Source organism: Protopterus annectens, chromosome 6.part0 (assembly GCF_019279795.1).
Source record: "Protopterus annectens isolate FY-2018-M chromosome 6.part0, PAN1.0, whole genome shotgun sequence".
Classification (NCBI taxonomy): domain Eukaryota; kingdom Metazoa; phylum Chordata; order Ceratodontiformes; family Protopteridae; genus Protopterus; species Protopterus annectens.
In genome coordinates this window covers 1,521,160,390-1,521,186,686 of record NC_056737.1, presented here as the reverse complement: position 1 = coordinate 1,521,186,686, position 26,297 = coordinate 1,521,160,390, and positions in this window count along the sequence as shown.

Genomic DNA, 26,297 nt, shown 5'->3' with positions numbered 1-26,297 from the left:
TCTCGGAAACGATTGCCCTATTAGCCTGATGAGCCTGGTCTTTAAGGCCATAGAATGTATCATCATGGAACTCATAAACAAAGACACTGGTAACCTCCAAACTCTGGACCCCACCCAGTTTGGGTTTGTGAAAGGCAGATCATGCCTCCTGAACCTGATTTACTTCTTTGAGGCAGTCACCAAAGCTGAAGACAAGGCTAAGGTGGTTCACACAGCCTATCTTGACCATGCCAAGGCTTTTGACACCATCCCCCATTCTGGAATTATAGCTAAACTAGGTATAAATCCCTACATCACAAGATGGGTTGCCAATTGGTTCACTGAGAGAACCCACACTGTAAAAGTTGCAGACTCCAAATCTGACTTTAAACCAGTGGCAAGTGGAGTACCACAGGGTTCAGTCCTGGGACCTCTCCTGTTTGATATCTACTTCTCTGAAGTACAGGCTAACAAAGAAGGTCTTTGGCTAATGAAGTTCACAGATGACTGCAAACTAGGAGTCATAGCTGTGCCCCCAAATGATGTGGACATCCTACAGAAGGGTCTCTCTGAGACAGATGCCTGGTGTCAGAGCCATGGCCTCAAGCTCAATGCCAAAAAATGCATTATCATCCCCTTTGGCAAAAACTCTGTACCCATGAACTACCACCTATGTGGCAGTCTACTTAACGCCAAATGTGTGATAAGAGACCTGCAGTCTCTCCTTTGATAATCACATCACCACAGTAGTCAGGAAATCCTTCTACATGACACACCTCATCACAAAAGGGTCCTCATCTAGGAAAAAAGTGGTCATTGTTCCTCTCTCCTCAGCACTCATTAGACCCATTATAGAGCACAATGCCCCTTTTGGAATGTACCTCACAAGACATCTGCAGCAGCTGGAAAGGCCACAGAAGTACCTCTCAAAGAGGATTACTGGCCTTAAATAGATGCCCTACACTGACCGTCTCAAAAAACTCCAGCTTTACTCTATAGCATATCGCCTACTCTGAGGTGATCTCTGCCTAACATATAAAGCTATGTCAAACCCAGAGCTGTTGGACATGCTACACCTAAAGAAATTCCAATCCCTCCGAGCTACATGCTCTAGGGACCTAAACCTTGTCACCACAATAAACAGGACATGCTGGATGGATAGATTTCTCTCCTAGAGACTTCCCATACTCTGGAACAAGCTACCCATCTATGTCAAGCAAAGTTCCTCATTAGCACTCTTCAAGAAAAATCTTGATAAGTGGATGGGAAATAGGAAATACACCCCAGGGATCACTTTGGTGGCTCTGCTCGACAGGAACAAAGGAAAATAACTTTCTTGGGTGGCGTAAGCCAGGAACCTTGTTGGCTAGGCTTACCTAGGCCCTTGGGCCAATAGCCTAGTACCTACCTATGAACCTATGAATACTGTTAATACAAGTTTCCCTTCTTGGCCCATATTGTGCCTGAAAAGAGTCTTTAACCCAGAAGGCAGAAATCTGTACATACTGCAAAATGCTGGACATTTGAGATGTTTGAATTTGTCTACTCAGCAGTGTGTGTGTGTGTGTGTGTGTGTGTGTGTGTGTGTGTGTGTGTGTGTGTGTGTGTGTGTGTGTGTGTGTGTGTGTGTGTGTGGTGCAAAAAGGGTATTGGTACAAAGCTCCTCAGTCTGGGGATGTAGGAGGTGCTGGCCGCTGAAAATGTTTTTGTTTTCTTGACTGACTGAATGCTTCCACTAATTGATGCATTCTCGCTCAAGCTTCAATCTGTTCACTAGGGAAAGCATACTATGGAAAAATGTATGTATAATACTTTTCTACTGTTTTTGATAACAGTTTCCTGTTGTACATCTTTATTGGCAAAATGGTCTCCTGGCAATGGGACATTAGCTTTTCCTTTAGTTCTTTTGGTTCGTAATAATGTGCTGCATGCAAATTAGAGTTCTGTGATAGCCAAGTAACCTGTTTGAATATCAGAAATTTTAATTTGGAGCTTTAATGGTTGTTATTATAACTAGGAGATGTGATGAGGCCTTGTCAATTTAGGACATTGACCAACTGACCTTGCTTGTCCTTTGTATGTCATTTTCAATAGCAATGCCTTTCATATTGAGTTTGATATTCATGTGTATTTTAAATCAGATGACATGTCAAAAGGAAATTTAGTGTTCATTTCTCCTTTGGCATTATCTTGTGCTGCATACCCACTGGCCTAAAGGACTAAAAAAGTGCTCTGCTATAGTTTTACCTTCGGCTAACTTCTCAGAGACAATGAATGAAATGGTGCGGGGCAAAACTTGTTTCAAAGTTTGTGTTGATTACCTTATTTCTGCAGATACATACTCATTCATTTTGAATTTATTCAGAAAGTCAGTAACCTGGTATGGGTTTTCTATATGTATCAGATGCATCAGTGTTTCATCCAGAGCCCCTATTTCTTCATGTTGTACCACTATGTCATAATGCTGGAATGCTGGATAACAGTAACAGTGCTGATAAATATATCCAAAGGTTCTGCACGTATATTTTGGGTTAATGTTTCATTTTTGTGCATGTGCATACCAGGAAATGTTACTGAAGGGTCATTTGATGAAATATTTCATGCTGGGGCTTGTGCATACAGCAATATTTTATTGAGGGGGGTCTCTTGGGTGAAGGCTTCATTTTGGTGGTTGCATATACTAGGAAATGTTACTGAAGGGTTGTTTGGTTAAATGTCTCATTTTGATGATTGTGCATACCTCAATATTTTACTGAAGGGGTTGCTTGAGTGAATGTCTCATGCTGGTGCATGTGTATATCTGGACATACTAATGAAGATGTTGCTTGGGGAAATACTTCATTGTGTATCTAGGAAGTGCTTGTGCATACATGGTCACACTGCTGAAGTGACCACTGGGCAAGATAGTTGATTGTGTTATTTTGGTGCTTGTGCATACACAACACAAACTGCTTAAGATGTTACTGGGGAAAATAATTAATTATTGCATCAGTGAACTGCCTTTTCATCATTGGAAAATACATTGGTCCACTTCATTTATTTATTGACTTTATGTTTACTAGGCTACTGCACTGATATCAGTGGACCATTTGCAGGCACAGCTCAGGTGAATAGGATCACATAATACATGTTTACAAGACATAAAAAAACATTTTCAGATATAAGGATATCATAAAAAAATATTACTTTACATGAGAGAGTGTCGTTACAGCATGTAGGTCAAGAAATATCAAGTAGTCAAAACATTTGGGTGGGATGACAGGATTAGTGAGATATATTTATCGCTATTTTTTGGCCTTGCTCAGTGAGATATTTTTGGCAATATTTCTGGCTTTTTTGACTACATTTTTTTCCTGTGATGTGGAAAATCAGATTGTACTGTATGCATTCCTTGGACACTGCCTTGTGTAGATTTTCATTGGTATATGGTTTGTTATGGGCTTGTTCACTATTATGTATTTTAATAAAAGACCCCAATCCATGACTTGGTGTTGGTGATACAACACATTTAACAAACTTCCATAGTTTTCATGCATAATTTAGGTCTGACTTTTGTTTGTTTTCAGAATGTATTGCTCAACCAGATATTCTGGACAATATTTCTGCCTGTTGAGGTTCTGTGTTATTATAACCAGAGGGATGGTTAGGTCAGAACATGAATTACTACTTTTTGGATTAATTCATAGATGGATCAACCACATAAGGTTGATATTTTGTCTAGGCTTATTGTATTTCTGATTATACTCAGTAGTTGTCTGAGTGAGATAAAGGTTATTACTTGCTGACTACTACCACCATGGAGCTATGTTATATTTTGGGAATTTTTCTTGGCTTTCTCACTAATGTGTGGAATTTAGGAGGTAGGAAGGGCTCAGTGTTATACTCTTTTACTGGATTACTCAGATCTTCTCTGTACCGATGATAATGAGTCTGTGTTACATAACAGTGGCACAAATTAATATAATGAATGCCTACTCAACAGGTTATGTGCAGCAATTATCACCTGTGTCTGAGCATGCATACCTTTGCAGGAATGAAAGGCAGGTCATTATCACATTAGCAATAAGTTAGTTACAATATAGCACTGACTCATTAGCACTTTTCAGGTAAAACTCAGCAGCTGTCACTGTTATTCACATAAGTAGAAGTCGTTATCACATTGATGAATTCAGAAGCCAGATTGTGTTTTTTCTCTGCTTGAAGTCATTGCAAGCCACCCCCCATTCTTCATCAACTATCTACCCTCTGAATCCACTGATTTGTTTATTCCTGTAAACACACACACACATGTGTGTGTGTGTGTGTGTGTGTGTGTGTGTATATATATATATATATATATATATATATATATATATATATATATATAAATGTGTGTGTGTGTGTGTGTGTGTATGGATATATATGTATGTACATAATGTACTTGCACATATATATATATATATATATATATATATATATATATATATATATATATATATCTATACATATACAAACGTGAATATATATATATATATATATATTATGATCACTTGTTGTCATTTAAAGCTGTTTTAAGTGTACTTTTTATTGTTTTTGCCTTTTATTTAAAAAAATAAATAAATAAATAAATTTAATGTTTCCCGCCTTTCTAAGCTAGTATAGTCCAATTTTCAGGCTAGTGCTGAATTCAGGGCTGTGTTACAAGTTTCTGAGTTGCCCATACCTTACTTGGATAGAGGGAAGTTTCTCTGTTCACTTGTGAGAGAGGGGAACTTTGAGCAGCCATCTGTCCCTGGAGGAGGGGTTCCAGCCCAGAAGTTAGTAGTTTAAAAAACATGTTGCATGGTTTTGTGTGCCGGGCAGTACCAGTTAGCTAGGGTTAAATTATTCCTGGCTCCACTGAGTCTACTTCAGTTTTTCACTTGAAACTAGTCTAACTCTCAACCTAAGCACTCAAAAAGCATCCTACAGTCCAGCACTTGCTCAGACCTAATAGCAAGCACTAATATACCCCAACACTTGACTGCCCAGCAGGGCAAGGCTCTTTATCCATCCCTCACCAACCAAGTGAATAAGCAGCTCACCCTACTATTCAGGCATGACCAAAGGGCAACTTCAGGTGTACTCTCCAGTCCAGCTTGTGAATCTGGGTATCCTGAGGCAATGTTACAACTGCCTCATGTACACAGACAGCCCTCTCCTCCTACCACAAAACACTAACATATGTGAGAGATGCAATTATACAGCCAAACTGGAGGCTAAGGTATCTCCACCCAAGACTGGAACAGACAGTCATGAAGAGAAGGTTAACACTTGCACCACACCTCCAGCCTCACATAGACTTACTAAACCAGCACTGGCAAAAGATACACATAAATACACAAAATCATACTCAGAGGCTCTAAATAAAAACCTGCAAAAGCATCAGAGAGCTCCAAAGCAGACACCCACAACACCTACACCTCCAGTCACAAACCAGACAACACAAAAAAAACAAAATCAATGTGCCGCACAATCACAGCCGTTAAGGCAAAATAACATACCTAACACACTAGTAATAGGTGACTCAATAGTCAGATACACTGATGCCCCACTCACTAGGCTGGACAAGGGGAAGGTTACTGTTAGCTGCCTGTCGGGAGCCAGAATCCGCCACATAACACAATCACTCAGGTCACTCCATAACAAGTACAAATATGACTCTGTCATTGTTCTTGTTGGTGTGAACGACCTGAGCCATACCTCCCTTGACTACATAAAAAGAGGCATGGAAGATCATGTAGCCCAGGCAGGTATGACCCTGACCCTGAGTAGCATCCTGCCCTCACCAAGAATGATACCTCAGTATAAAGAAAAAATGATCAATTTCAACAATTGGCTAAGCTTCTGGTGTCATTCAAAGGGGATCCAGTGTCTGTCAGTCTGGGATGACATGCTCGATAAGCCACGTTGCTTCACAAGAGACGGCTTGCACCTGTCATCCCTTTGCTTTTGAATACTGGCCAAGGCTCTTGCTGCCCCCATAGTGCCTTTTTTAGGCAAGGCTCAAAATTCAAACCCACCTCCGTAAACAGCACAAGTAAAAAACTGAGGGTTATGCTACTCAACGCCAGGAGTTTAAATCTCAAAATGCATGCGCTCGAAGCACGCCTAAGTATGGAGAACATCGACATCTGTGTAGTAACTGAAACCTGGTTCAAGGCTCCAGAGAGCATGCCAGCACTACTGGGCTACAACTCATACCACATATTTTGGCTACAGAACACAGACCGAAACAGAAAAGGAGGGGTGTATCCATATTCATCAAGGATACCCACACCTCCAAGTTAGTGGCACAGCATGATACCTCTGAGATCATTCATGTGCAACTAACATCGGGCAAATCTGCAATGCAAATTGTGGCCTGCTACAGATCACACTCCATGACCCAGGACCCCCACTCCGCCTTTCTGGAGACACTGGAAAACTTGAAGGTCCTACCGAACACCCTGATCTTGGGAGATTTCAATTACCCTACCATTAACTGGGAAAACTACTTGAGTACAAACTCCCAGCCTAGCACTTCCTGGAATTTATCAACTCAAATGCCTTGGATCAGCTGGTAAACTCCCCTACCAGAGGCCACAACATATTGGACCTGGTCATCACCAACATGGGTGACAGGTGCTCCGTACCGGAGGTCAACCCATCACAGGTTAGATCAGACAATAGACTAATCACCCTGGATGTCCGCACCCCACCACCACCCCCAACCAAGGAAACCACAGTGAAAAACTTTTCTAAAGCAAACTTCACCTTACTTAAGTCAGAAGTGGTAAGTTTCACAGCCCCCACGCTAAAGGATAACACTGCCCAAGATGCATAATCCTTTACAATTGCACTCTATGAGCACCTACAAGGATGCATGGATTGTGCCATCCCTAGCAAAACCAAGACTCACTCCCCTAAGAGAAGGAAACCAGTCTGGTGAACCCCTGCCATAAACAGGTTAACAACAAAAGGAGGAAACTAGTTCAGAAAAAAAGCAAATCCCAAGAAGGAAAGACATCCTTGATCAGTATCAGTAAGAAACTAAGGTCCCACATAAAATAATCCAAGGTTAACTTCGAAAGAAAAATAGCCAAGGACTCAAAAGATAACCACAAAGCCTTCTTTAACTATGTCAAAAATCTAAGTGGCAACTCACAGATATGCTCTGAGATAGTGCAAAATAGCACAAAATATGCTGAACCTACTGATATTGCCAACATACTGGCAGATAGATTCAGTGCAAACTTCACCTCCCACTCACCTTCAAAAGGGCCCACAACAATACCGGAAAAGTGTAGTGTCCCGGAATTCGCAGAAGCACAGGTGAAAACAGCCCTTTCAAAAGCCAAAAACACAGCATCAATGGGGCCAGATGGTGTACCAGGCTGCATCTTGCACGAACTACAGAACGAACTAACCCCCCACCTAAACACGCTGTTCAACCTCAGCCTCTCCATAGGCTATGTGCCCATAGAATGGCACACAGCAATGGTTATTCTGCTCCACAAAGGAGGAGCCACAACTAACCCTGGTAACTATTGCCCCATACGCCTGACTAGCCTGGTCTGCAAGGCTATGGCGCGCATCATCATGGAACTCATTAACAAAGACATTGGGAACCTCCAAACACTTCCCAGTTCAGCTTTGTTAAGGGCAGATTATGCCTACTAAACCTGGTTGACTTCTTCGAGACAGATACCAAGGCCATAGATGAGGGAAAAGTGGTTCACACAGCCTACCTTGATCTCGCCAAGGCGTTCAACACCATTCCTCACTCGGGTATTATAGAAAAACTCACCAGCCTGAACATAAACCCCTATGTCACAAGATGGGTTGTCAACTGGCTTACAGACAGAACTCACACGGTCTGACTCTAAACCAGTCACAAGTGGTGTCCCACAAGGCTCAGTTCTGGGGCCCCTACTGTTCGGCATATATGTCTCAAAAGTACAGGCAAACATAGGAGGAATATGGCTAACCAAGTTTGCCGATGACTGCAAACTGGGAGCCATAACTGACTCTCTGGCTGACACAGACATCCTCCAAAAAGGCCGTACTGAGACAGACACCTGGTGTCAAAGTCATGACCTCAAGCAAAATGTCAAAAAATGCATAGTCATCCCGTTTGGGAAAAACAAAACACCCACGAATTACCACATAGGCGGCAGCCCCCTTAATACAGAAGAGGTAATAAGAGATCTGGGGACCCAGGTAGATAGTAATCTCTCCTTTGACAATCATATTGCCAAAGTAGTTAGGAAATCCTTCTATGTGGCCCATCTAATTACTAAGGGGTTCACATCTAGAAATAAAGAGGTTATAGTGCCCCTCTACTCATCACTCATCAGACCCATCATAGAGTACAATGCCCCATTTGGGATGTACCTAACAAGACACTTCCAACAGCTTGAAAGACCACAAAAGCACCTCACCAAGAGGATTACTGGCCTCAAACATATGTCCTATGCAGCCTGACTGAAAAAACTCCGGCTGTACTCAGTGGCACATCACTTACTCAGAGTTGATCTATGCCTGACTTACAAAGCCATGTCCAACTCAGAATTGATGGACTTGCTCCACCTAAAGAAATTCAAGTCACTGCAAGCCACGTGCTCTAGTGAGCTGAACCTCACCACAAAAATAAATAGAACATGCTGGAGGGATAGATTCCTGTCACAGAGACTCCCCATGCTTTGGAACAAAATTCCTAACTACATTAGGCAGAGCCCCTCACTAACACTCTTCAAGAGAAGCCTTTATGAGTGGATGGGTAACAGAAAGTACACCCCTGGGATCACTTCATTGGCTCTGCTTGACAGAGGCTCAGTTAATTAATCAATGGGGCGGCGAAAGCCAACACACTCTGGCTAGGCTTATAAATGCTCTCGGGCAGATAGCCTAGTACCTACCTATGAACCTATAAGTATATATATATATATATATATATATATATATATATATATATATGGATGTAGGACTATTGAACGAAACTTCAATAGTCCAAATCCACAATCACTGCACACACTTTAATGAAAGCACTTTCACCGAAAAAGCACTTTTGTTAAAGTGTGTTAAAAAAAAAAAACAATAAATCAACTTTTATGCATGGGGGCAAGCCCCCCTGCACACCCCCCACTTTAATATTCTCACTCCGAGATCGCACTACAGTGAGGAAAAGGGAATATTCCCTTATCCGCACCATAGTACGATCTCCGCAACAGGCATACTTATGTGGAAGTGCTTTCAGTAAAAAGCACTTTTGCGTAAGTATGCTCGGGTGATAGTGATTCGGTGATGTTGTCATTCGGGGATCAGTACGGATCCCATATATATGTGTGTGTGTGTATATATATATATATATATATATATATATATATATATATATATATATCTATACATACACACACACACACATATACATATATGTAAATAAATATATATATATATATATATATATATATATATATATATATATATATATATATATACATATACATGTATATATCTTGCCAGATGGACTACTTTACTTTGTGCTCTGTCTGGCAGTGGTCTCTCTTGGGAGGTAGGGTGATGAATCTGCATAATTTGTCTGTAGTTCATTTAGAGGGTCTTTCTGATTGGCCAGCTTTTGTGCTATTTAAAACAGTGGCTGTATTCTGGTCCCACTTGGTATATATATTGATTTAACAATTCACTATGATGTAAATCTTTCTGTTATTTTAATTATTTTATTTAATTGGACATTTCTTAAACATTGTTTGGTGCACGTACAAACATTAGCTCATTGATGAAAGCACACTTCCTTTCCTTGTGTTTAGCTGTATTCTCAAGAGTAACATACAGATGCAAGTATCCATTTTAGTGGAGTGGCGGTCCTTACCCTGCTTTTTCCGTTTACATGTGCCTTTTCTGTGCCTCCTTGTCAGTCATTGTGTGTAATTTGGTGTTTTCATGGGTAGAAGGTATGTACCTATGCAGCGTCATCACCACTTATGTACATAATGCAAAGAATACTACCATGTGGATAGGATGGAAGATTTGTATGGGCTAACCAGGTAATGCATATGATATACATATATATGTAGTCTTCCAATACATCGGTCAAACATCAGTAACATCAGTAGTAATCTGCTTGCATTTTCTTTCCCGTGCAGGTTTGTCTACCTTCTGCCACTGACATGGCTTCACAAGCAGGAGAACGACAAGTGACAATGTGGATATGTGGCCATTCCTACATTCACTGAGATGCCAGCCATGCCTCTGAAACTGAAAACCAGTACAACTTGAGCTTCCCCACATCCAGTGTGAAGGTGTACTGGATTGCAAGAAGAGCTATGCATTGGAGCAGAGTACTGCAGTTGTTGAAAGAGAAGTGTTCCATCTACCCTGAGCCCGACATTCTTGTGCTGCTCATTGGAGGAAATGATGTTATCAGTCAACCACTCGGAAGGCTACGGTTTCAAATCACTGCAATTTTTGAACACCTGCAGTCGTGGTGGACATGTTGCCATTTTGGGTGGTTTGATTTAACTCCTCGACAGATATGAAAAACAGCAAACAGTCAACAGGCAGTTCACAAGACCAGACATTTACAGAATGGGTTTATGCATGGCTTGATGCACAGGGTTGGTTGATTTACAATCTGTCATGACAGCATCACAGCGGAAGATGTTCACCTGTTCAGAAGAGATGGCATTCACCTAACTGAGGAGGGAATTGCGCTGTTCTTGACTGACCTCCACAATGGCATGATGAGAGCTATGCAGGGTTGATAACATGCAGCTTGTGAGATGAATGGAAAACACCCATGACCAAGTAGGACCATTATGGTAAGTAAAACTCTATTATGAAATGTGTTGTGTAAAATATATTTTTCTGAGTTTGGCAAATAACTGTGGTAAGGAGCTGGTGAAGATGCTGAGAAAGAACTGTTGCAGGAGATTGCTACCTCGTACAATCTAATATGTCAGTGACCATCCTGCAATATTTCTTTTTTTATTCTGCTTTTATCAGGCATGTGTGGAGTTTAGGTTCTGAATGCTGTACACATGTACAGATATCAGTTTTGTTAGGACTCAGATTATGGAAATTATGTTTTTTTTTCATATTTTGGTAAATAACATTGCAAGGGAGAATCTGAATGTGCTAAGTAATACCCAATTTTAAAGACAGTATTGATGGTTCCAACATGGTAAAAGAAATGTCCCTATATGTTGTACACATGTACAGATATCAAAGTTTGTTTCAGACTTAAGGTTATGGAAATTATGATTTTTTTTATATTTTGGTAAATAACTTCACAAGGGAACATCTGAATGTGCTAAGTAATACCTCATTTTGAAGACAAAATTGATAGTTCCAACATGGTAAAAGAACTGTCCCTGTATGTTGTACACATGTACAGATATCAAAGTTTGTTTTGGACTTAAGGTTATGGAAATTATGATTTGTTTTCATATTTTGGTAAATAACTTTGCAAGGGAACATGTCAGTGTGCCAAGTAATACCTCATTTTGAAGACAGTGTTATTCCTTACAACATGGTAAAATAAATGTGTCTGTGCACTGTACACTTGTACAGATATAACAGTTTTAGTCTTGTAGGATTATGAAAATTATACATTTCCAATACTTCTCATTATTATGCCCATATCTTTGCAATGGAGCATGGTCATGACACAAATGATGCATCATTTTGAAGCTGACATTAAGTCACACAATGTCTACACTGATATGTTGCCTCTGTCTTTTACAGGTGATGAGATATTATCCTTTGTTTATTTATCAATTATGAGAAATATTATATTAATCACATTTCTGTGAATATCTCCATAAAGGAGCATCACACAATAATGGTTAACATATAATTTTAAAGCTGACATTCTTACAAACAAATTAAATACAAATGGTAGGGTCTATATTATATCACTGAATGCTTAAAAAAGCTAATGATGAATAATTAACCCCATGTAAGCGAAAGCTTACAATCTGGAAAGCTCAGAACAGAGATTTTTTTCCCAAGGGAAAAAAATCGCTGTTTCAAAAAAAAAAAATAAAAAATACAAATTGAAAGAACACATAAAGTGCAGGGCTTCGCTATTTTGCCTTTTCGTTATTTTAAGTTCAACCAAGACGCATTCGATAGAATGCGTCTTTGGTCATCTAATAGGAACCCAAATTGTATGGGTCTACATGGAGCAATGACCAATATACTGTGTTTTGCTTTTCCAAAAAGGTAAAAAATATGCACAATATCAACATTCCTTGTCAAATATTTAATTACATTTTTGGTCTAGCTCTTATAGTTAAAGAGTTATGAAGATTTGTATTCTGTATGGTATTAGAAATGGATTTTCTGAAAATGAGCTCAGGCTGCACTGTTATTCCTATGGTGGAATTAAGCAGGCAGCTTTTTCAGAGCTGTTCCAGAGTAAATAAGTTAAAGAGATGATACAAGAGAAACACAATCCTATTTTTTTTCCAGAAATGTCATTCTATAGGCTAGTATATAAACTATTGTATACCATTCAGAGCTAGTTAATAACTGACAGTGATTTAGAATGCAATTCACTGTTTTTTAATTATTACCTAACTTGCATTCATTGACATCTTAGCATATGCTTCAAAATATTTGATTATTTACTTTTAGACAGGAAGAAGTAACCAAGACATTTCTTAGAATTTTCAGAACTCCTGCAGCATCACAAAAGTGTTCATGACTCTAAGTTATTTCAAGCTGCTTTTTCATTATAAGGGCTTGCAAATGAACAGTCGATCAGTTACAATTTGCATAAAAATGCTCACAAGTGAATACCCGTCACCTCCACACCACACATCAATCCCTCATACTCCTCCAAACCACCAAAAAAAAAAAAAAAACTATCTTAAACTATCCCAACCATTAAAAGACAGTGCACTCAAAGAAATACCATTTAATAATTCATCAAGCACTATTTGTATGAGATGTTTAATATAAAGCAGACTTTCATTTTTTAAAGAAGACATAGCATTTAAACTTGCATTAAAAGAATGACAATTATGTTTGATCCAAGTTTAACTTGTAAAAGTGTGAATTTTATTCTAATTATTTGATACCATTCAAATAGTAACTTTTATATATGTAAAAAGCTATATTTTTTATACCTTCTTTATAAGATAGCTTGGCTTACCTGGGTGTTATCGCATATCAAGTATACTATCAGTGTGCACTACTGGACCATTTTAAGAACCCAGAATGTAACTTAACATGTCTCTTTAGTTTCATTTGTTGGATCTTGTATTATATTTAATAGTACATTACTCAACTATGCCAATATATCAGAAAGTATGCCATCTAACATGTTTCATCATAATATTGGTTAATTTTACTAAAATGAATAGTTTAACCTTTTAAACTCTAAATGAAAATAAATAGCTTTAATTTCATATACAGCTAAAAGAATCAAACTCTACCACTTTAAAAAGGGAACTAGTAACTATTTGAAGTAGTGAAAGAAAGAAAGAAAGAAAGAAAGAAAGAAAGAAAGAAAGAAATGGTTTACCTTGTAAAAATTGATACTCAGCACTTAATCATAAGTATTCAATCACTTCTTTAAATTGATAAGAATTCATAAGCATGAAATACATTGATTTTCAAGTCCTTCAGTTTTTTTGCTGTTTTTCTCTTTTATTAGCCAACCATCTCTTGTTGCATTTCTCTTCAAATGAATATATAGATTCCAGTCCATTTCTTCTGCTTTTTCTAGAATTCTATTTTTCTTTATAAAGTTCATTGCATTTTCCAAGGCACTAAAAATCTTCTTTCCTTCTAGAAGGTGAAGCCTTATTTTTGCTAGAAACAAGATCTGTGCTTTAATATTGTTTTTCTTTAAGCTTTTAACAAGTGACACACATGCTTGTCTCTTTGACATCACTAACATTGAATAGTCATTGTCAAATCTTATAATATTTTCTTCATTTTAACTGGATAATTAGTCCATGCATCATTTAAGACTAAATCCTTATCTTGAAAAAAATATTGCAATCATTGATCTTAATGAAGGTGTGTGTGTGTGTGTGTGTGTGTGTGTGTGTGTGTGTGTGTGTGTGTGTGTGTGTGTGTGTGTATTTAAATATGAGATAAAAAGTGATCTATGTGCTCTTTTGATGCCAAAGGAAAAAGCTTCTGGCAGGTTCATAGTTTTAGTCAGCCAGGTATTATGGAATTGGATCATATTGTCTCCCTTTTCTTTTTCAAGAATCTCATAAATCCTGATTTAGATGTATTCTTTAAGTTTTCTATTTTCCCAGCATAAGTTGTTTTGTTTCAGAAGCAATTCATTGTTATTCTCATTTTCAAGTCATCTTTCAACAAAATAAGACATTGCCTCTTCTATACTTAAGATTTGTAATGATTGTTGTTTAAGAGAGTCACTGAACACTCCATTTTGTTTTTGTACATTCCGCTTTTAAATAGTCTATTTAACTATCTTTACAGATAATTCACTGATGCTATTTGTCTTTGTTCATAGTACTCTCCTGTACACTGGGCTTAGAGTGACTCATTCTAAGACAATTAGTTATTTCTAGTTTTCTTGACAGGAAAAATAAATTAAAAGAGTCTCAAATGTGTTATTTTTTGCAGCAAATCTTTCAGCAGATGTTCAAGATGTTCAACTATAAATCCATCAAGTTTTAAAACTTTCTATTTCAGTTTTTTAGTAGAAATCCTGTCAGAAATGTTAAAATTAAGCAGAGTTAAAAAAGAGTGCTGCTAACTGCTCACTATCTTCACCACACACACCATTTGGCTTATTTTCTAATAATCCGTGAAGCTCACCATCTACTGGTGGGAAATGCATGGTTATAATATGATCAGAGGCTTCAGAAGTGGAAACCAGTGGATCAATAATTGCATTGGGAGGTTAGGCACCCTTACATAAGGCTAGCCACTATGACAACTAGCTTTGGGTCTGTTAGCAGTGGGGATAAAATAGGAGTGAAGGAGAGGGTGTATGTTGTTGCCTTTAATGTGGGGCATTGCTCATGGGCAACATGTAGGTTCTCACACACTTTTTCAAAGTGTGCAGGAATACATTCAGCTGTGCACTGTGGCTGGCAGGAATGCAATGCGGCTAATCCAAGTTCACCTTTGACTGAATTGGGTGGGTTACCGTCTTCTTTTCAGGGATTTCAAAATCTGTGAGGTAGGGGTAATTTTCATGGGCAGAAAGGGGGAGTGTCCTTTTGTGGGGTTATGGTAAGATTGGGGGACACATTCTCCTATTAAAGTACAGGTATTGTGGTATAGACTTAAGCAATTCTCTGATACGGCAGTCAGAGAGGAATTAATTAGGTTCATAGGTTCATAGGTTCATACTAGGCTATCTGCCCTAGGGCATTTATAAGCCCTGCCAGAGTGTGTTTGGCTTTCGCCATCCATTTTAAATTAATTGTGCTATGCCCTTTTTCGAGGTTAGTATACTGTGCCTCTGTCTAACAGTGAAACAGAAGTGATACCCGGGGTAAACCTACCACTCATCAAGATTCCTCTTGAAGAAAGTCAATGAGGGACTCTGCCTAACCTGGACTGGGATTTTATTCCAGAGTGAAGGGTGCCTCTGGGTTATGAATCTGTCCCTCCAGGATGTCCTATTTATTTCAGTGCTGAGGTTCAAGTCTCTTGAGCGCGTAGCTCGATGGGATTTGGATTTTCTGAGGTGCAGCATGTCCATTAATTCTGGGTTGGACATGGCTTTATATGTCAGGCACAGATCGCCTCTGAGCAGGCGGTGTGCCACTGAGTAGAGCTGGAGTTTCTTTAACCGGGCAGCATATGACATCTGTTTGAGCCCTTTGATCCTCTTGGTGAGGTACTTTTGGGATCTTTCCAGTTGCTGCAGGTGTCTGGTAAGGTACATCCCAAAAGGGGCATTCTACTCAATTATGGGCCTGATGAGGGATGAGTAAAGAGGCATGATGACCTCCCCTGATCTAGATGTGAATCCCTTCATGATCAGGTAGGCTATATAAAATGTTTTTCTAACCACTTTGGCCATGTGGTTGTCAAATGAGAGATTGCTGTCAACTTGGATCCCCAGGTCCCTAATTACTTCTTCTCTACTTAATGGATTACCACCTATGTGGTAATTTGTGGGCAATTTGTTTTTGCCAAAGGGGATGACTATACACTTTTTGGCGTTTAGCTTGAGGCCATGGCTCTGGCACCAGTTGTCTGTTTCTATGAGGCCCTTTTGGAGGATGCTTGTGTCAGCTGGAGAGTCGATTATGGTGCCCAGTTTGCAGTCATCTGCGAACTTGGTCAGCCACAGTCCTTCCGTGTTGGCCTGTACCTCCGAGAAATATATACCGAACAAGAGAGGTCCCAGGACTGAGCCTTGTGGGATGCCACTTGTAACTGGTTTGGAGTCTGACATGGCTCCAGCAATTCTAACCATGTGGGTTCTGTCCTTGAGCCAGTTTGCAACCCATCTAGTGACACAGGGGTTTATATTTAAGCTGGTGAGCTTATCTATAATGCCCGAGTGGGGTATTGTATCGAAGGCTTTTGCGAGGTCCAGGTAGGCTGTGTGGACCACCTTCCCCTCGTCAATGGCTTTGGTGACTGTTTCAAAGAAATCAACCAGGTTTAAGAGGCAGGATCAGCCCTTAACAAAGCCGAACTGGGTAGGATCCAGTGTCTGTAGGTCACCAATATCTTTATTTATGAAGTCCATGATGATCCTTTCCATAGCTTTGCAGACCAAGCTAATCAGGCTTATGGGGCGATAGTTTCCAGGATCCGTTGAGGCACCACCTTTGTGGAGAGGGACCACTGTTGCTGTATGCCACTCTTTGGGTACATATCCTGTAGTAAGGCTGAGATTGAACAGTAGTTTTATGTTTGGGTTTAGCTCTTCTTGGAGTTCATGTAGGACACAGCCCGGGACACCGTCCGGTCCCATTGATGCTGTGTTTTTTGCTTTGGAGAGGGCGGCTCTTACCTGAGCATCTGAGATGTCAGGGGGGCAGCCCTCTGCTGGGATAGATATTTGCCCTTTTGGTGGGGGGGGGGGGTTGCACTGAACCTGTCAGCTAGGATGTTGGCAATGTCTGTGGGTTCGGTTTATTTTTTGTCATTTTGGACTAATTCTGAGCATATCTGGGAATTCCCACCCAGGTTCCTAACATAACTAAAGAAAGCCTTGTGATTATCCTTAGTGTCCTGTGTAATTTTTCTCTCAAAGCTGGCCTTAGACGATTTTATGAGTGCCCGTAGTTTTTTGCTAATACTGATCAGAGATGCCTTCCCTTTTTGGGATTTTGCTCTATCATGTAGTAGCTTCCTCTTTCTATTGTATAGTTTGTTTATGGCTGGGGTCGACCAGACAAGACGTCTGCCTTTGGAGGATTGGGTCTTGGTTTTATTTTGGATTGCATGATCCATGCATTCCTGAAGGTGTTCATAGAATGCGTTTATAAAGGAATTTGCAGTCTGGGCCATATTTTCCACAGGCCCGGGGGCTTTGAAGGATTCCACCTCAGTTTTGAGGAGTGTGAAATTTGCTTTAGAGAAGTTTTTCACTGTGGTTTTCTGGGCAGGGGGTGGGGTCGGGATGTGAATATCCAGTGAGATTAGTTTATGGTCTGATCTTACCAGTGAGGGATACACTTCTGGTCTGGAGCATACAGTCCCCATGTTGGTGATGATCAGGTCCAGTATGTTTTCTCCTCTTGTGGGAGTGGTAACAAGTTGTTCCATAGCATTTGAGTTTATAAATTCTAGGAACCTTTGGGTTAGGGTGTTGGAGCTAGAGTAATGCTCCCAGTCTATGTTTGGGTAGTTGAAGTCACCCAGTATAATGGTGTTTGGAGAGACCTTCATATTTTTCAGTGTTCTCAGGAAGGCCGAGTGGGGTTCCTGGGTTTGGGAGGGTGGTCTGTAGCAGGCTATAAACTGGAAGGCAGTTTTACCCACTGTTAGTTGCACTTGGATAATCTCTGATGCTTCGTGCTGTACCACCAACCTGGAGGTGTGGGTATCTTTGACGACTATTGATACTCCCCCTCCTTTTGTGGTTTGGCCCAAGTTTTGGGGCCAAAAAGCATGGTATGAGGTATAACCTAGTAGTGCTGGGGTGCTCTCGGGATCCTTGAACCAGGTTTCTGTTACTGCACAGATATCAATGTTCTCCATGCTAAGGAGAGTTTCGAGTGCGTGCATCTTGAGGTTTAGACTTCTGGCATTGAGTAGCATTACTCTTAGTTTCTTATCCCTTGTGATACCTATGGAGGTGGGTTTGTCTTTTGAGCCTTGCCTAAAAAAGACACTATGGGGGTAGCAAGAGCCTTTGCCAGTATCCAAAAGCCCAGGGGTGGCAGGTGCAAGGCATCCCTAGTGAAGCATCGTGGCTTGTCAAGCATGTCATCCCAGGCTGACAGGCACTGGATCCCCTTTGAATGACACCAATACTTAAGCCAATTGTTGAAATTGATCATCTTGTCTTCATATTGTGGCATCATTCTTGGTGAGGGTAAGATGCTACTCAAGGTCAGGGTCATAGCGGCCTGGGCAACATGCTCAGAGAGCTCCTCCATGTCTCTTTTCATGTAGTCCAGGGAGGTACGTCTCAGGTCATTCACACCATCATGGACAATGACTGAGTCATATTTGTACTTGCCTTGGAGTGACCTGAGTGCTTGTGTTATGTGGCGGATCCTAGCGCCCGACAGGCAGCTCACCATGACCTTCTCCTTGTTCAGCCTGGTGAGTGGGACGTCAGTGTGCCTGACGATAGAGTCACCTATTACAAGTGTATCAGGTGTGTTGTTTAGCCTTAAGGGCTGTGACTGTTCGGCACACTGGCTTTGTGAGCTATGTGTCGCACGTGTTTTGTTTTGGGGTAGCGGTTGCTTGGGTGTCTGCTTTGCAGGTCTCTGCTGCTTAGGCAGATTTTTATTTAGAGCCTCTGAGTATGTTTTTGTGTGTTTATGTGTTTGGTTTGCTGTCGTGGTAGGTCTATGTGAGACTGGTATTGTAGTGAGTGTGGTTTCCTTCTCTTCCTGACTGGTTATGCCAGTACTGAGTTGAGAGAGCTTAGCCTCCAGTTTGGCTATATGATTGCATCTCTCACATGTGTTGGAATTTGTTGGGAGGAGGAGAGGGTTGTCTGTGTACATGAGGCAGTTGTAACATTGCCTCAAGATTCCCAGATTCACCAGCTGGACCGGAGAGGAGATTGACAACTGACCTTTGGACATGCTAGAATAGTATTGGGAATTCCTTTATAATTGAAAAAAGGGCCAATGGGGAACAAGGTACTCAAGGGAGTTTGTGAGGGTGTAGTGCTTTTAATTTTTTAGTGCTGACTTATATAATTGCTTTAGTGAGCAAGTGCCAGGTAACTTAAATGCAATGTGTTACAGGTAACTTAAATGCAAAAACAACAAACAGTAACTTTCTTTCAAGTGAAACAAGGAAATAAGTACAGTAAGCAATGCAGATATCACTAGGGATCCACAGAAGTGCTGAAAAGCCGCATTTTAGGTGGAATTAGCATTTCAGGGAAATAACAAGCAAACAAACAACAAGCATACAAACAAAGCTAATTAATGGGGTTTCTCTGGGATTTTCTATTAAATCATGGGTTGAAGGGGATGGTGTGGTTTGTGAGAATTTGCTTTCAGTATGGAGAAGGGCGATATCTTGGAAGGTTTGGTGGAGAATGAATTACAGGTGGGTAGGTTATTATGTCATTTTGACAGCTGCCTTTTGGCAGTTTTAAGGTTTCACTGTTAGGCTTTGTTCCTAAGAAGTCGGCTGGTGAATTTCATTTGATTCACCATTTGTCTTATCCAAAAGGGGTCTCCATTAATGATTTTACTTCAGTAGAGGACTCTAAGGTGAGTTATGCATCTTTGGATCATGTGATGTGGGTTATTCAGGGGTTTAAGGATCCATGGTTGGTAAAGGTGGATACTGAATCTGCTTTTCGATTATTGCCAATGCAGGATAAAGATGGCCATTGTTGGACATGGTGGTTGGGAAAAAGTTTTATTTTGTCAAGGCTATGCTAATGGAAGGCTCAGTAGAGTGTGCCACCTTTGAAAAGTTTAGCACTGCATTCCATTGGATTTGGCAGCAGTAGGTGGGTACTCAGAGGGTGATACATTACCTAGATGATTTCTTAATGGTAGGTCAAGGGTTTAGGGGAGAATTGGAAGGTATGGATTGTTTTGGGGGATGTGTGAGGAACTGGGTATTCCATTGGCTAGGCAGAAGTTGGAAGGCCTGAATAAGACATTGGATTTCTTGGGTTTGTTAGTGGATGTGGAACATGGATTATTTTGTCTACTGGCTGAGAAGATAATACATTTGAAAGAAAATATTAGATGGGTGATGTTCAAAGACAAGGTGCAGATTAAAGATGTCATGGAGCTTTTGGGGCTTCTGAGTTTTGCATGCCAGGCAGTTCATCTGGGTTAAATATTTTGCAGGTCTGTGGCCTTTTTGTTAAAAGACAGAAAGCAAACATCATTGGTTAAGTAATGGTAAGCTAGCATGAGCAGATTTAGCATTTGGTTGTCCTTCTTGGAGCAGTTTAATGGTGTATCCTTTTGGCAGATGGATTGGGTTGGTCAAGAGGAATTCCAATTGCTTACAAATGCAGCAGGTGGTATTGGACTGGAAGCATTTTTTGTCAGTGAATGGTTTGCTGCATACTGACTGCCAGATTGGAAGGATGAGTGGAAGAAGGAAGTCACCTGCTTGGCAGGAGTGTTGAAGGGAAAGATGGATATTTTTCATTCAGACAATATTGCAGTGGTGCAAATTTTGCAGGTAAAGACAGCAAAGTCTGAATTGTTAATTGCTTGTATTATGTAAGTGGTTTTGCAGAGCTTGTTGATTAATTTTTCTTTCACAGTTGTGCATGTAGCAGGTGCTAGTCATGGGATTGCTGACAGTTTGTCATGTTTTCAATATTCCTGGTTTCAGCAGTTAGCTTTGAGGGTAGTGGGTGAGTTGAGAGTGGTGACAAATGAGGTATGGTAACTTGGGCTGAAGTAACCAGACCAGATGGTTGATGCAGCAGTCTTGAGCAGCATCTACCGGGAAAATGTATGGTAGGGCATTATATGAATTTGATAAATTTATTTTATAGCTGCCTGAGCAGGAGGGAGTTTGGTCAGAAGAATTATTATTGTAATACTTTGCCAGGCTTTGGAAGGTAAGGTAGTGCAGCCAGTCAAAGTGGACCTGGTCACGATCAGTATACTTGTGCAGTTGGCAGGGTTGCATGATTTCACCACATCCTGGATAGTTGGTCATATGTTGAAGGGACAGGGTAGTGTGGCTGGTGTGAATATGGATGGCCATTGACAAGACTGGTTTTGAAAGTTTTATTTTAGAATTTAGCTTTGGTGATTGGTGATTCAAGGGATTATACTTTGTGGGTGACCTTGTGCTTATGGATGTATTTTGGTGCATTTAGGGTGTCAGAGTTGTTAGGGTCACTAATTGGAGGTCATGGTGTTTTTTTGTGGCAGTGCACATTTTGTTGTGTAGATCTAAAATGGATGTTAGGGAAGGGCATGCAAATAGTGCTTGGAAAAAAAAGGAATAATGGGATGTGTCTGTTGGTTTGAGCTAGGAGACTACTGCAGACCCATACAGGCCATCTCAAGACTTGTTTTTTTAGTTGAGAGGAGTAAGTTGATAACAGGTAATCAGTATGTATATGTGACAAAAAGTATACAATATCAGCAACTCAGCTCAGCTTCCAAAAACCAACAAGCAGGATAGAATTCTCACAATATTTTATTCTGGTACATTGGCATTTCACCTTCAAATGAGTAATATAGTTACACAATACCCCTCCTTATATACACCACTCTATCAGAGCATCAATTATATTTAATTAATTGATAATCAACAAAAATCAACTATTCAATAAACAGTGCAGTACAACCATTCAACATTGATTCTTAAAGTTCCAAAATTTTTTGGGGGAACATTTTCTTCTATGAAAAGTTTTAAAAGATTTTTAGAAGTTTTTTAAAACCCCCATGAAAGATTCTCATTATGTTTTAACTCATTTTTTACAAAAATCTTACTTATGCAATATAAATAAATAACTTAGGACAGAATTTAAATGCACCAATTCACAACACACAATACACAAATATCCTTTCTGTGCCATAGTTAAGTACTGTAAAAAGTGTTTTATAAAGTTAAATTGCTGTCAATATTCATTCCTCTAGGCTGGAGTATCCTATAGTTAATCATTGTCCTGCACTCCAACTTATCCAACTCATTTTTGAAACATCCCCCATGCTCCATAAATGGATGTGCTAACACACTAAAAAATAAACTTTTGTAACAACCCCTATGGGTGGACACAAAATGCTCTGCTACTGGACTCAAACAATTTCTATTCCTAATGTCTCTCATGTGTTCTATAATTCTTACTTTCCCCCTTCTTTTTGTTTGCGTAATATACCATTTTATTTTATCACAATCATAATGAGAAGAAGACTCATGATTCATCTGCGCCATCAGCAGAAACCACCATTAGCAGCAAAAAAAAAAAACATCTCTTTTGAAGAGGTTTCCATGAGGGAAGTTAGTGAAGGTCAAAAAAGCTCTACGGGGATAACATATTCCCCGAAACAGAAGCAAACGAGAAGCTCCTTTAAGAAGCAAGCATTTCTGCTTGTTCAATAAATGACTTGTTGAATGTGCCCTTTTATCAGAAACTGTTATCTTCAAAAACTGTTGGGACTGAACTGTGCTCTGTGAATAGAGGTTCTAATGCAGTTGCCTTTATTGAAAAGGCTGACTCTGTGTTGAATAATGTTTCCTATGTTGTTAATCAACAGTACTCTGCGATTGAAGCTCTTGATGCTGTCAGTACTATTTAAAATGTTAATTTAGTGTCTAATGAAGTTTTTCATGTTGTTTTCTTTGGGGAAAAAATGTATCTGCCTCTAAAGTTGCACATTATGATTCAAACATGGATGATGAGTTACTAAATCTAAGTTTACATGAAACTGATTTATTTTTTGAAATCCTGGATGAGGTCAATGAAGGGCATGATGGTGGTTTTGAGGGTGAGACAAGAAGTGGTTTTGATACTGGTTATGAAAAATTATGTTCCTCATTTTCCATTTAGCAAAAGTAAATTCTTGCCCCTAGACTTTCTTCCAGCATTAAAATGTTTGAGAGTGTGATTTACAAACAAATAGAGTGTGAATTTGACATTTCTTTGAAAAGTGCTAAGAGTTATAATTTGTCAAAAGAAGAGTGGCAGGAACTTCAAGATATGCTTTTACTTTTGGGTGATTTTGTTTTCAAACAAGTTAATAAGGGGGGGGCAACTGGGTAATCATGAACAGAGGGGAATATGAAAATATGTTAAATGGTTTAATTTTTGTGCAGGATGATTATGTAGAACTGACGAATAACCCCTGAACAGGTCTAACGAGGAGTTGATTGAAATTTTGGAAATGGGTGAAAGGTTGGGTTTCCTGAGTAATAAAGATGTGAAAAATTTGTTTATTAAGGAACCCAAGGATCCTAAATTATATGCCTTGCCAAAAATTCATAAAACCTTAAGGTCACCCCCTGGTAGAGCTATTGTGTCCATATTAGGTTCTTATTTGGAAAATGTGGGGGTCTATTTTTGGACCATCGTTTAAAAAAAGTTTGGCAAAAGTACCAGCACATATTAAAAATACTGGTTAAATGTGTGAGGGGCTTAAAATAATTGAATGGCAGACAAATTACTATTGGGCTACAGTGGATATTTGTGCATTGCATGCAAATATTGATATAAGAAGGGGTTTGGAGGCTATGGGAAGAATGATGGGTGAGGGTCCTCATACATCATTTCTGTTGCTGTTGTTGAAATTTAGTCTAACCCATAACTATTTCAGATTGGGAAAGAAATTCCTTTTACAAAAATGAGGTACAGCCATGGGGGCAGCTTCCGCCCCCTCATATGTGGTGATATATATGGGGGATATTTGAGAATCAATTTCTCTATTGTAATAAATTTTTCACTGAAAATGTGGTTTACTACAGTAGATTTATTGATGATTTAATTTTTGTTTGTAAAGGGGAGCAGAACGCTTTTTATGTTTTTTGGAAGAATTAAACCATACAGAGCATGGTCTGAAATTCACTTACCAGCTTAATCCAAATAGCATAGTTTATTTGGATGTGGAATTATATGTGGACAAGAATAATAGGATGTAATTTAAACCTCACAGAAAATCCACTTCAGTGAATAACTTCTTACATGCAGAAAGTATACACCCTCCCAATCTGATTAGGGGTCTACATCAGGTTGAGTTAAAATGAATTCTTCAGAATACTTCTGAAGAATCTTTAAAACAGGGTTGTATAGATGAAACCGCAGGTAGATTGAGGGCCAGTGGTACCCAGAGGAGCAGTTGCTCACTGCCAGAAAAAATGCACTTGGGGGAATCTGAGATAGGAAGCAGGGTTTTTTTTTCATTGAAGGAAAAGACTGAATGAAAATGTGATGGTGGAGGAAAAACTATTTTTTGTGATGACATTTTCAGCATTCTCTCAGGTGGTGGAAAATGTCAGAAAATGTTGGTATATGGTGAAGGAGGATGGTAGTGTGGATAAACCTTTTCCTGACCATGCGTCTTTTTCGTATGAAAGGTATAGCAATCTAAAAGAAATATTGAATGTGAAATGTATTAACCCAGTGAAGTTGGGCAAAGTGGGTATGCGTTCATGTGGGAATTGCATGATTTGTAGCAGAACAAAAAATCTGGATGAATGGAAAATTAATAGGAAACTATATAGAGCCAGAGAGATTTTTCACTGCAATTCACAGGGTGTAGTTTACATTATAGGTTGTGATTGTGATAAAATAAAATGGTATACTGGGCAAACAAAAAGAAGGGTGAAAGTAAGAATTATGGAATACCTGGGGGACATTAGGAATTCAAATTGTTTGAGTCCAGTTGCAGAACATTTTGTGTCCACCCATGGGGGTTGTTAAAAAAGTTTATTTTTTAGTGTGTTAGCACATCCATTTATGGAGCATGGGGGATGTTTCAAAAATTAGTTGGATAAGCTGGAGTGTAGGATGATAATATAGCAATAACCCATGCCTGGGTGTGGGTAATGCTGAATTTACCCACAGCTGGCATGGTTTGGTCATGAGGGTGAAGCCCGAGTGGCCAAATAAAGCCAACTGTGGGTAAATCCAGCATTACCCACACCCAGAAGTGGGTTATTGCTATTATACAATGACATTATTTAAGAAAAAAGTAATTACTTTTCTTAAATAATGGCATTGTATAATGCCTCCTTGCTGCCCTTCCGCAGCAGACTGTCTTGTATTCTGTGGCAGTTCTGATGTACTCCGCATGCGTATGCCTATGCAGTACATCAGAGCTGTGGGCAAAAGCAATGGAGAAAGCAAGATCTCCGTTGCTTTTTACTGTTTCACTATGTTAAATGGGTTTAACATAGCGAGACAGCTTTAAAAAAAGCAACAGAGAATCTCAGTTGCTTTTTTTAAAGCTGTCTCGGTATGTTAAACCCATTTAACATAGCGAGACAGTTTTGAAAAAAGCAATGGAGAAAGCAAGATCTCAGTTGCTTTTTACATAGGTTCATAGGTTCATAGGTTCCTACTAGGCTATCTGCCCGAGGGCATTTACAAGCCTAGCCCATAGTTTTGTGGCTTACGCCACCCCTTTAGTATGGGGAACTATACCCATTATTTTGCTGTGCCTCTGTTGAGCAGTGACACTGAGGTAATCCCTGGGGTATATCTGTGATCTCCCATCCATTGGTCAAGATTTCTCTTGAACAAGGCCAGCGAGGTGCTCTGCCTCACATATACCGGGATTTTATTCCACAGCATAGGGAGTCTTTGGGTGATGAATCTATCCCTCCAGCACGTCCTATTAATAGCCGTGTCGAGGTTTAAGTCTCCCGCCCTTGTGGCTCTGACGGATCTAGATTACAAACTGTTTTGCTATGTTAAATGGGTTTAACATAGCGAGACAGCTTTAAAATAAGCAACGGAGATCTCCGTTGCTTATTTTAAAGCTGTCTCGCTATGTTAAACCCATTTAACATAGAGAGACATGTTTAAAAAAAAAAGCAAAGGAGAAAGCAAGATCTCTGTTGCTTTTTACATACTGGCTCGCTATGTTAAAGGAGTTTAACATAGCGAGACAGCTTCAAAAAAAGCAACGGAGATCTCCGTTGCTTTTTTTAAACCTGTCTCGCTATGTTAAACTCCTTTAACATAGTGAGACAGTGTTTTAAAAAAGACTTAT